At 41.2% G+C, this 12,346-nt stretch overlaps 1 long non-coding RNA gene across 1 annotated transcript in view; it reads right to left on the bottom strand.

Annotated features, from left to right (window-relative positions):
* The window catches only part of LOC116674181 (uncharacterized), an 8,501-nt gene extending 5,547 nt beyond the window's left edge, over positions 1-2,954 (bottom strand). Inside the window, exon 1 of the long non-coding RNA XR_004328002.1 lies at positions 2,743-2,954. This is a non-coding gene — a long non-coding RNA (uncharacterized LOC116674181). The remainder of the gene's footprint in view (positions 1-2,742) is intronic.
* Between the last annotated feature and the right edge of the window lie 9,392 nt (positions 2,955-12,346).

A 12,346-nucleotide genomic window follows, 5' to 3' on the forward strand; every position in this document is an offset into this window, starting at 1 on the left:
CCCCCCCCCCCCCAGGCTCCTCAGCCCAACAATGTTCATACAGTCTGTATACAAATCTGTATGCATTAATCATGTATTATCTTGACACAAATACTAACCATAAGGAAGTTGAACGTGAGGGAGCTTATGAACTATGTGAGGAAATAAATCCATCTGGACTGAACTCTCTGATAGTGTTTACATTCAGTGAGGCTTTGTTCCCATGATTCAGCATGATGAAATGTTACACACAGAAAAACAAAGAGTACAACAATTAATCATAATGTAGATGTAGCCAATTACACCAACAAATACCTAACAGAAGGATAAACTGTACAAATGTTTAAAGCCGTATCTAGCACATGAAATTGTGTAAATGCGTGCAGGGACAGACTAATTTCCCATCATTAAAACACAGAATGAAAAGAGCCTCTAAAAATATAATTCAAGGGCCTGCTGTGGTTAGGGATGTTGGAGGTTTCAGACATCGAGGTCACAACAGTGTACATTAATTAATTTTCCTCCGCACGCAGAAATTATCTTATTAATCTCTATTAACCATGGACAAAACTGCCTATAGTTCTGTAATTACTCTACCACACCATCAAAATGACAGACTACATGTTTGGATAAAAGCTTCAGCTAAATGACATGTAAGGTTGAAATCTACACCATTGTGTAGACATGAAGGAGTGCAAAGGATTGCAGCGTGTTCTGATGTCCAAATACTGTCAAATGACTAGTTTCTATTTCTGGTTTTCTGTGACACTAAAAACCTTTTTTGAAGCAGTCTTGTATGGAAGAAATGGTTTACATATTCCCTGCTGCAGGGCCTGAGGCATCTACCTGCATATAATGATCATATTATCTGACTTACAATAAGTGCACACAGAACAATAAGTGTGACATTTTTTTCAAAATGTGTACTGCAGCGGCTGACTTGTTACAGCCTTTAATATGTTTTTTTAATGTAGCTACTGCATGCGCCATTTGCATTAATTCACTCAAAAATGAACTGAAAATAAGGGCAATGGAACCACTTAAAAGCCTTTTTATTAACTACAATAATGGATGCAACCATTATCCAAAACATTTAAAAGACGCATAATTGCTGCAGTCATTAAAGGAAATAATCAAACAAAAGTTGTGCCTGACTGAGAAGCTTTGGAAGTCTGGAACTATTGAGTCACAGAGAGAAACACTCACAATTCCAGACAAAAATAATAATGACAGGGTTACTCCATCTAAATGTCAGAAAGAATGCAAAGCATTTTTTGAACTTTAAATTGTGAGATTCAGCCTAACAGTGCTTTAACAAAAGTTCGACATTGTGCAGGGCATGGTCCTTATATCCAATTTCTATTATTTGCCCAGCTACACAAGCTTTAGTCCACTACGCTGATTTTACAGCCAAAATTCTACCAAATTGAAATTTGACCCCGGTCACACTGACATTCACTTGTGTCCAAAGAGATTTTGGGCCTAGACAGGAGGGAACAGGTAATGGCGGCCACAATGCTACTGTAGAAAAGAATGAAGCACAATTTTCCAGCCTGAGACTGACCAGAACCCTGCTCACCCCCAGTGGACTTACTGCTTTGGGCGTAGTGGTCGTCTCTGCCAAAAGGTGGTGTGTCTGGTCCCTCTTCTGGCTGCTGTGAAGACTTCAGCCAGCTGATCTGCTTTCTCTGCAGTAGGAGGGTCATGCTCTCGAATCCAAACCTTGTTGTCAGGGTGCACCATCCTCAGGAACTGTTCAAGGATCAACATCCCAGGTATCTCATTCGCTATGGACTCTTCTGGTTTTACCTACTTGGGAAACAAGTCTTATAGACGGACATACAGCTCACATGGAGTTTCTCCTTGAAACACTTTCATATATTGAAATCGACATTGACAGACTTGGGCTGTTCTTTCAAAAGGTGGTCAATTTTGTCAATGTCATCATCTGGGGGACAGTGGGAGCAGCTTTGGTTCTCTGCAGAATGGCGGTTTATTCTGAAATCTGACATTGTTTGCATGACTTGTCCCCTCATCTGGGACATCTTTTCATCATGTTCTCCTTCCGTTTGCTACTCCTCCTGCAGCTCTACTCGCTTCTTTCTGTACTCCCAAATTTTATTCTGAAACAGTGTCACAAAGTAGACATTTATGTCCTTTAAATCCCCAGGGTTGCTACACACCCACACACATTTGGTTTGATTTTAAAATTGTCTCTATATGGGTAAATCTCAATAGCAGCGGCAAAAGTACAGTTTATTTTATGAGACGGTTAAACAAGCTTGAAACAGTCTGTTCTTTAGAAGGGACGACAGTCTTTACCCTGTCATACGGTGTAGGGGGCCGCGGACATCCGGTCGGTGCATTCGTGCATTGCTGGTGGCCAGGCGTACTCCTCGCAGTCTGACAGCCTGCCCCTTTATCCTGGGTTCAGGATAAACCAAGGACATCACATTATGCGTTCCTGCACACCCAAAGGGTGTCTCCACAGGTCCCAACCGCACCACCTCAGGTCCTGTCATCGGTCCCGCTGCAAGTCCCAATGCACACCCAAAGGGCCCTTCTACATCTGAATTTCTTCTGCTCTCCACCACAGAACATATATTAGTAGCTCCCATCTCACCTCTCTGCCCTGATTAGGGGATGCGCCTTAGATACGTTTAGTCTTCAGTGTCTGTGCCACACTCAAGATTGTTTACAATAAACAGGCAAAACCCCTAGATGCATCTGTGGAAACTGATGCTGCACGTTAAGCTCTTCCACCTTTGTCCCTGGCAGTAGAACTCTTGGTCCAAGTGGTGGTCTCTGGTTGTTTGAGAACGGAGAATATTTTGGACCAGACCGGCCAACTCATCTCGCTTTTCCCCATTGGATGCCAGCTGCCATGACCCCCTGGTCAAGGGATACACTTGCACCAACATCTGCTTCTTCCTGCTGGTCAAATTCCTTTGCACATCTAGCCATTCTCAACTCATCACAGCCAAAATTCGACTAACTTAAAATTTAATCCCAAACACGCTGACCTCCACAATGTGTGTCTAAAGAGATTTCAGCCTAGACGGAAGGCGACAGTAATGGGGGCAACAATCCAGCTGTAAAAAAGAATGAAGTGAAAGTTAAATAATGGTGTCTCTGAATTTATGCAATTTCAAGTTGTTTTTTCTTGTAAACAAACAAGTTGGCTTTAAAGGCTTTGAACACTCGCAGGTGTTTTCAGTTGACCTGGCTGCTTAGACCTCCTCCCAGGACTGGGAGGGTTTAGACGGACTACTTCCTGGGTCTATTGTTAGCTCTGTTGCACCTATTAGGGCAGGACAAATGACCCCTTTATCATTCTTATTGGTAGAAAGAATTCCCTAATAAATTACTATATTACTTCAACTTGAGCAGAGGTCTAATCAGCCACAGTATATGCAATCACCTGTGTGGTGTTCAGTTTCTCCCCAAATGTGTTTAATGCGTTTCCCTCCTAATAAAACATTTGCTAGGCAAATTCAGCCCATCTTGGCGTGTTACTGCCACCTGTTGATTAGAGGAACAGAGTGAGCTTTGGCACGGCTATGTCATTTACTTTAGTCTGAAACCAGCCTGACATGATCTAAGGTGTTGCTGTAACTCTTGTGCCTGAAGTTGTTTTATTTATCCTGCTATGAGATTAAAAAAAAGTCTTCTCTTCTCTCGTAATTATGCAAAAGCTCCCTTTTATGCACATAGAAATGCTTTGGCAGTATTGGTGTAGCCCTTGGTAAGTGTTACCCTGGTTATATTTGGCACCTAATCAAAAAAATCTCTGATGCTCTGCAGGAAAAGAATGTAACTTGATCATGTTGCCTGCAACATGAATGCATGATTAGTCACCGCAGACATATTGCAATATGCATGAGCTCCGGCTGTACCGGCATTCATAAAAGGCTATTATGTTGCAGAGGAAAATTAAATACATGTTTTTTTGAGTCTCTTACAGATCTTGTGTTTACTCCCCCTCAACTCTGATCTGATTACCAATATGGAGCTAATGTAGCATTGGCTGTGTCAGTCATTTGTCATACGTTGGTCGCAGGTCTGGTTTCCTGTCTCTCTGATGGACGTGCAGAGGCCAAGTCCGTACATCAGCTCCACATCCATACATCAACTCCCGGCGCCTCATCTTGTTTGAAAATGAAAGTCTTTATTGATTTTGGCTCCAACTGTACATCCATCTCCAATTTGTAGACATTCCTCCTTGTCTAAAGCACACTGTATAAAACCTACTATCCTTATCTAGTCCTTGCTCACCGTGAACTTGTGTGTGTGTGTGTGAATATATATGCATTTTTTTTACCTTTTTAAGCCTTAATAAAGGACACTGAAACAGATTTCATTGACTTGGGGTGGCATTTGTTAAAAACATTGGGGGGGGGGGGGGGGGTTATAATTCAGCGATGGTTGTGAAAAAAAAGGCAGGTTGTAAAGAACAAACACATACATACATGAAACACTGTCTTTATTCTCCTCTGCAAATGTGGCTACAAATGAATTTTCCATCTCTCCATTACACCAATTATTAAAATTCAAAAACTGACAGTTGACTCATGGTTTTACACAGGACACAAATGTCCCACAAGAGAGCTTCTTCTACTTTCTTCTACTTTGTCACCTCGCTTCCTCATTTGCTGTCATGATTATTACTTTCATAAATGACATATGGTCGTTTCTGGGTGAAGGCGGTCTGGATTGATTTATTGATCGATGAAAACGAGATACTTTATACAGAATCAAGGTCAGTATTTTGCTCTCTGTGTCCATGACACAAGGGAAAGGCCAAAACACACATTATTTGTAATAAACTGCACGGTTTGATTCTTTCATATAAAACACCCAGAATGTATTGAGATAAATGAAAGCATAATCAAGAGTAATAGATCACTGTCCGTCCTGTCATAAATAATTTGGTTACTTGTTTGACGATTAATTAGTTAATTGCTACTTGGGTCCTGGTATTGTGCATCCTGTCACACTGTTATGGCTTACTGCGACACTTGAACGTTGTCAGTAACACCTGTGTTTTCCCATTCTGACAGATCACTATGTCTGCTGTGACAAAAGCATCTTCCATTTCATTTTTAAGTGGCACATTGCTTCTATATATTTACATTGAAAATAGCCACTCTAATATAAAGTAATGGAAACGGATGTTATTATCGAAGGAATAGGATGATGTTTTCAGCAAATAGACGTATTTGCTTTCTTGCTGTAAATTAAATGAGGAGATTGATACCACTCTCACAGTTGCTAACACCAGGAGCCAATTAGTAAAGACTGGAAACAGGGAAACAGCCAGCCTGCCTTTATCCAAAGATACAGCTTAATCAGTTTCAAAAGCTCTGGTTGCTGTGTGTATTCTTGTGTATTCTAGTTTCTGTGCTTAGCTGAGCTATTTACCTCCTTGTTCAAGCACAATACTAAGTGTGGGAACCTGAGAGTGGCATCAATCTTCTTGTCTAACTGTTGCAAGAAAAAGAATGAGTATATTTCCCAAAATGTCAAACTACTTCTTTGACATTTTTTGACAATGATGTTTCGTGGTTTTCAAAGCCTGCAAAAGTGTGTAACTAATCTGATGTTACAATCCATTGTATCCACAAGGGAGTGTAACTTCACTTTGGGATTTAAGTTGATACAGCAGGTGTATGTTTCATAGGGAATATGTTAAAAACACAGAATGAGTGAACATGAATGGCTCTTTAAGTGTAACACTACTGGGAACAGTGTGTGTGTCATGGTAGACATGAGTGTATTTGTGTCGGTGCCTGCTTAAAGACCATGACAGTAATTTGTCAAGAGATTCTCATTAGTGTCTAAAAACAATTTGGTCATTATTGGTTCTGTTGTTCAATCAACTTATTTTTTCGTCCTCATTTGAACCCTTCTGGGCTTTAAGCTCACAGTAATTACTTCCCGTGTGGCCGTCGATTTACACTTCACCATCTTGCGGGGGAAATTCAACGGTGCCAAGGGCATAGAGACAAGGACAGGGGAGGGAGGAGGAGGGAGCAGGGGTTGAAACACAGTCCGCTGATTCTTTGCCTGTCTTCGATAGAATCTCTTTCAAAATATCTCCACAACAAATGGCTTTAAGGGATTTAGCTCATCAAACATTTCCTCCAATGGCTTCATCTCTTATTTGTTTAAGGAATGCACCCCACTTTTCTTTTTTTCTCTTTAGTTAACGCAGCGGGACTTAATGGAATTGTTGTGATGTTGATGTATGGGGGATTGTGTGGGGAGACATATGGAGAAATGTAATTATGGATGTTTCAGGGCTTTGGGGAGGAAAAGAAAAAGAACTTGTCAGAAAGGAGAGTTCAAGAAACAAAGACAGCGCCATTTGTCATGTGAGACAATAGTCAGAAAAAAAATTAAATCATGAAATTTTTACATAAACCGCTTTCTCTTAAAATTGGGTTTTACCACCAGCATAACTGAAGAGTATTTTGTCATCATGTTGAAGGGAGTTGCGTAAGACCATTTTGCAGAAGGCTTTGTTGTTATGCTTGGATAGATTTTTTGGTAAATAATGAAAAAACCATTAACGTTGACTCAAAACAAGACGGCTATTATGCAGTCATCATTTCGATGAAGGAGTGTGAGCTTTAGCTTTAAATAGATTGCAATACATTTTGTAGTGTCAGTTTTGATCAGATATAGGTTTGGGTTTTTTAAAAAAGAAAGTTCTGCTTCCATAGTTAAACTGAGGTGTACACGTATAAACATTTGCAAACTAAATATTTTATCATAATGTTTAAGGCAATCAATGCATTTGGTCATTTAAATGACAGGAAAAAAAATCACATATGCATTGTATAGTGATGGATGAAAACTAAGGGATGATTTTGTTAATTGGCTGCTCCCAATTTACAGCATTAGAAAATTTTTTTGTCAGAGTGAAGGAGGACCCAAAAGCAGAGCAGGAATGAGCTTGAATAAGCTTTATTAACAAAAATCAAGTGCACAAAATACCATATCCATTAGAAGCACACAAAAAGTCCCAAAATCACAATCCTAAACGGTCCAGGGGGTTAGCCAAAGCATAAAACAGCTGTGAAAAACTCACGGGGAAAGGAAATACAGGACAAAGAACTGCACGGCAGGATCACGAGGACCGGACAAAAGGATCTAACAAGAGATAAGGGAAGCACAGACATTAAATAGACAAGGTAACGAGAGGCACGTGACACGAGGGCAGGGAAGCAGGTGGAAAACATCAGGTAATCACAAGAGCGGGAAGACACAGGAAGTAATACTAAAAACAGGACGAGACAAAAAACAGACTTCAAATTAAAGCTGGAAACAGAACATAGAGACACTCAGGGGAACACGAGACAACACAAGACCGGGGAGAAAACAAGACACAAACACAACACAGGATAACAAAACCAAAAAGGAGGAAAAGAACCCAAAGCAAAACCTCAAACTACAACAATATCTCTATAAATCAAGGTCTTTATCTTTAGGTGCCTCTTTTCTATTGAAAATAATAAAGAATACTGAAGATGGCCATTAAAGTACCAGTTATGATGAGCATATATTTAAAATGTTGGGATGTTAAAGGACCTTTACGTCTGGATATGACTAATACAGCAGTCCAAATTAATAAAAGTTTAACTCAATTCACACTTAGGGTGTTACGGCTACAGCCTGACTTGGTACCTCCAACTTTTTTGTGCAGCCATTTCAAGCACTTCAATTTGAAAATCTAGGAACTTGTCAGAAAGGCTCTGGTGTTGCTCCTTTTCAGGTAACCAGTCATATAATATTACACGGGGCGGGACTCATCACCCTGTAGAAAATGGAGGAGAAGCTTGTTCTTCTGACCGTGTCCGTCTATCCCGAGCTGTATGATATGTCAGACCAGGCTGGTCAGACACACACTATCACAGCAAAGATAGAAAAGCCCATTTTTGGGAGAAAATCGGCCGATATATCATGTAATGACAATGAGCTAGGTCTTCTTTTTCTTGATATTAAGATTTTGAGTCATAAAAATATCAGAATCAGCCTAAAAAACATCTGAATTTAACTGGTTGAACGTAATATATAGTTCAAACAGTTCCAGGAAATATATTGAGGACTTAACCTTGGTTTGCCCATCTGTGGACTTTCTAACATATTTGATGTAGTTCTTTTTGTCTATTGATTTATGCCTTTTGGTGATGCACTTTAAAAAGACTGGGGTTGGATCTTGATCCGTTGTTTTGTAGAATTTAATACAAAATCAGTAAGATAAAAAAAATCTATGCAAGTATGCACGTGTGATGAAATCGTATAAATTGCCCTCGTTGTGTCCCTTGCCCTACAACTCAAACATATCAAATAATAGGCCTACAGTACAGTACATGAATTATTCATTGCATTACTCAGCTATACAGAAAGCTGCTGGGTAAGCTGATTGCCTGTACAAAAAAAATATATATATTACTGAGCCTGAACCAGATGGACAGAACCGAGGCCAACTCTGACAGGAAGAAGAAAGACCAGGTCGTGCCACTGACAGTCCTGTAGGGATCAAGGCTCTCAGCAAGCTCCCTCCAGACAAACGCCACCCACATGGTACCAGAAAATCTAAAGAATTCCGCTTTTTCCCTCTCTCTCCCCCCTTAAGACAGTCCGTCAATCCTCCTGCCCTCTCTTTTTAACCTTTCATCGGACATGTTTCATGGTGCGAGTAAAGTGGCCGTCAGAGCTGTGGGGAGGAATGGGTTGCAGAGTGTTTGGCAGGTTATTTCGAGGGCATAATGGCAGTTTGAGGTGCCATGTTACATGACGCCAGCAATAGTCATGCCTCCAGCTGTTGCACTTGTTATATCACACTGGGATTGACATTGACACACAGCAGAGATTAAGGGTGTAGATAAAGAAGAGAGGGACAGGAATAAGGTGGAAAACACACCCGCTACAGGCTGTACTCAAGTAAACTCACATCAGTTGCCTCTAAATTACTAATCTAAACCATATATATATATATATATATATGGTTTAGATTATGATATATGATGTTGAACATGCTAATATCCCACTGTTTTTACAGTCAGTCTTTTTTCCCAAGCAGGGTGAGAGGGATGTTTGTTGCAGGCTAGTAAGCCTCCCTCACAGGCAAAGACTCCACTAATGTCTGCAGTCCACTACTAAAACTAAATCAAGATTAGACACTGTTTTCATCCTATTTCAAATATGTGAATGCAGGTATCCATAGAAGTTTGTGCTTTGCTTTTTCCTTTTTAAATTGAGCACAGAGTGTGAAAATCTATGTTATACATTATGGATACTCTAGCTGACAAGGTCTTCAAGGTATGAAATATAGAAGTGCATTTTCAGAACAATATTTTGACATGCTCATAAAGAATTCATAGTGAATGCTCTGAATACTGTGTATAGTAAATACTGCAGAGCAGTGTGGTGGGCTCGGTGAGAGCTGAGACTGTCCTTTCAGCTGGATCATCTGGGCTCAGTCCCTTGTGTTGGCAGGCAAATGTCCTGCTAGAGTCAATCTTTACCAATGACCTCAATGCTCTGCCAATTAAATCCTAAATGAAAAAGTACAAAGACATTATGAGAAAGGGCTTTCTGCCTTCTGACGTTCCACTGGCCGGTTTCTGTCTTTGTTCAGTGAGCTGCCTCTTGATGTATCACTATTTAACTCCACCCGACTCTGTATATTTTTACAAAGCACGAGTAAAGGAGGAATCAATGAGGCCATTCATGCAGATGGCTCATTGGCCAGTTGGAGTAATGGGGCATAGACAGCCGCCACGCCATTGGCCGCTGCATGTGATGCCTTGAAAGATAGATGGGGAATGAAATCACTTGCTGTCATTTCAACTCTATCATTCTTAGCACTTCTTGGTCACTTTGCCAGGAAGATTTGCGGTACGTGACTACACGGTCTAAGCAGCTCTAAACCATCCCCGTACACTGGACCAGAGTAGGACGGCACCATCAAAGCCAAGAGTCAGTGAACTTTAAGGGGGGGTTACTGCTTGGAGCTCATCCTGTCCGCAAAAGGGAAGAGATGCATCAAAGCCGAGATAAAACAAGTCAGCTCATTGAGGTGTGTTCTTATCTGGTATCTCCTAAAGACACCAGGAGATCCTGTGGAGAGTTAGCCAGGCCGTCAGATGAAACTGTGATTTGTAACTTTCACCTCGCAGCCACAGAAAGGGGATGTGAGATTGTAAATTCTGCCCAGAGGCACCAAAGAAGAAGAGAACTGCCTTGCAGTCAGAGTCAAGACGAGAGTCTCATTGGTATTCAGTGCATTAGCATGGGACCTGGCCCAGTCATGCTGCATATATTTATGAATAGCAGTTCTTCTGAGGTGTGAAGAGGGGAACGGGGCATCGGTGAGAACAGGGTGCAATTAGCTGTGTGGGTGCTCTGGTCTCTTTCTTGAACTGTCCTACCGCTGCCAGGTTCAACCCCAGTGCCAAGCACAGCTGTTGCAATGCTAATGCACATGGCGCCTCGCTCTTGTGTTGAGCTAATTCACATGATTCTCCTTTAATTTCGCCCGAGTTCACGTGAGAATAACCACTTGGGCTTCTAAGGATTTTTTTTCTTTCTTGTGTACAGCCACGTTGCACACGAGTGCTTGGTGATGCTGTTCCGCTTGAGCCACCTCGCTCAGCAGAAAGGTAGAAAGGAACATTAATTCTTAACCCTGTGGGAGGAGCGGCTGAGAGAGAGGCGGACGACAGCGAAATCCATCTCTGTCTCGTCCCCCTTGAGAGCCAAAAGGTCGCTCAGCTGTCAGGAAGTAAAATTCAATACCTCAACCTTTCAAGCATGTCTCTATCCTCTGTCCCCCCCCCGTCAAAGCTACACAATCCCTCCCTGATGCATCTCTGACAGTCAGGTTGCTCGCTCTATGGACGATCTATGCTCAATGAATCCACGTCTTCAGTTGCCGCTGACAGCCTCGCTGTCGCTATGACATCTACGACCAAGTAATGAATCACACTACCACATGCTAAACTGGTCTGATGAAAGAAATGCATTCATCCTTACCTGCTTGCTTACTTGAGGATTAATCAATCAATACACGTGACTTCATTAGTGTGAAACAAGAGGACATTTTACCATTGCAACAAACATTATCATCATCAAACTGCTAATATTTCAGCCAGTTCTCATGAGCCATGCGTTCAAAAAGCTATGAAAGTGAATCACTGTAAATTGTAAGCATTCCATGTTTTTTTCTGCTGTATTTACTACATTGGCAGCTGCTGTATAAGAACACGGCTGACCGCAAAGGGAGGCGTTTGGGGTGGATGAGTGAGCGTCAACACAGGACTTTGAATTCAGAGAGCTGAGTCACAGTAAAATGCTTATATTTTGTGGACTAAATTTAACTGTAATATCCACCAAAACGAGCAGCAGCCGGCGGTGCTCTGTACCCGGCTCAAAGTCACAAATTTTTGGCTAAACACATCTACTAGCTGTCGCTTTTACGGCCGAGTTGTGATGGTCCGTAGCCCGCGTCATGGAGCTCTGTAGCAGCTTAAAAAGCTAGCAACTGCCGCTTGGCATCATGGAGCTCATAGCCACCCAATGTCCCATGACCAGCCCGTGGTCTCCTACTTTCGTAGGATATCATACATTTTGGTGTGCATGCATTTTTGTACGATATCACATGGACCCGTTTGTGTGAATGTGTTGTAATATTTCTATGAAAGGGCCATTATTCCCCAACTTTGAAGACGAGATGAACTGCAAGTAGAGGAAGGACTTCTGAAGCATAATAAGTAAGACAAATTTATTTATAGATCACTGATCACAGATAACAATCACAAAGGGCTTTACAATAAAACATACAAGATGATACACATTAAACCCAGTACACAATTCAAATTACAAGGTAAAACATGCAAAATAAAGTGCAGACAGGTCAACTAAAAGCCTTTTTAAAAAGGTAGGTGTGTGTTTTGAACATTTAAGATTTCTGATACATATAAACAACTCTGTCCAAAGTAAAGGATTAAAAAATAACCAGATGTTCCGTCTGCCAGGACGTCGGTAAACAAAGTGTAGTACTGTATGTTTTGAATGACTGTAATCTATTATCACAGGATCAATTATGTCAACTCAAAACCTTATGACATGTTTGTATCAAAAAACCTGAGACAAAGCTGAGATCTCCCGAGTTAAACCATGTGAAGTTACGGCGTGTTCATCAACAGTGGCCATGACTTTTGAAGGTCTCTGTTGTTTTGCTGTTTAAAAGAGTGAAAATGACAGCGGCACAACAGAGAGCCTGCGCTTTGGTTGTTGCTCTTTGATCGTCAGGTATCCTGGCTGGCTTTTATGCCACTTTGAAGAGAAAGGTTTTGGG

The sequence above is a fragment of the Etheostoma spectabile genome, chromosome 24, assembly GCF_008692095.1.
Source record: "Etheostoma spectabile isolate EspeVRDwgs_2016 chromosome 24, UIUC_Espe_1.0, whole genome shotgun sequence".
NCBI classification, from domain to species: domain Eukaryota; kingdom Metazoa; phylum Chordata; class Actinopteri; order Perciformes; family Percidae; genus Etheostoma; species Etheostoma spectabile.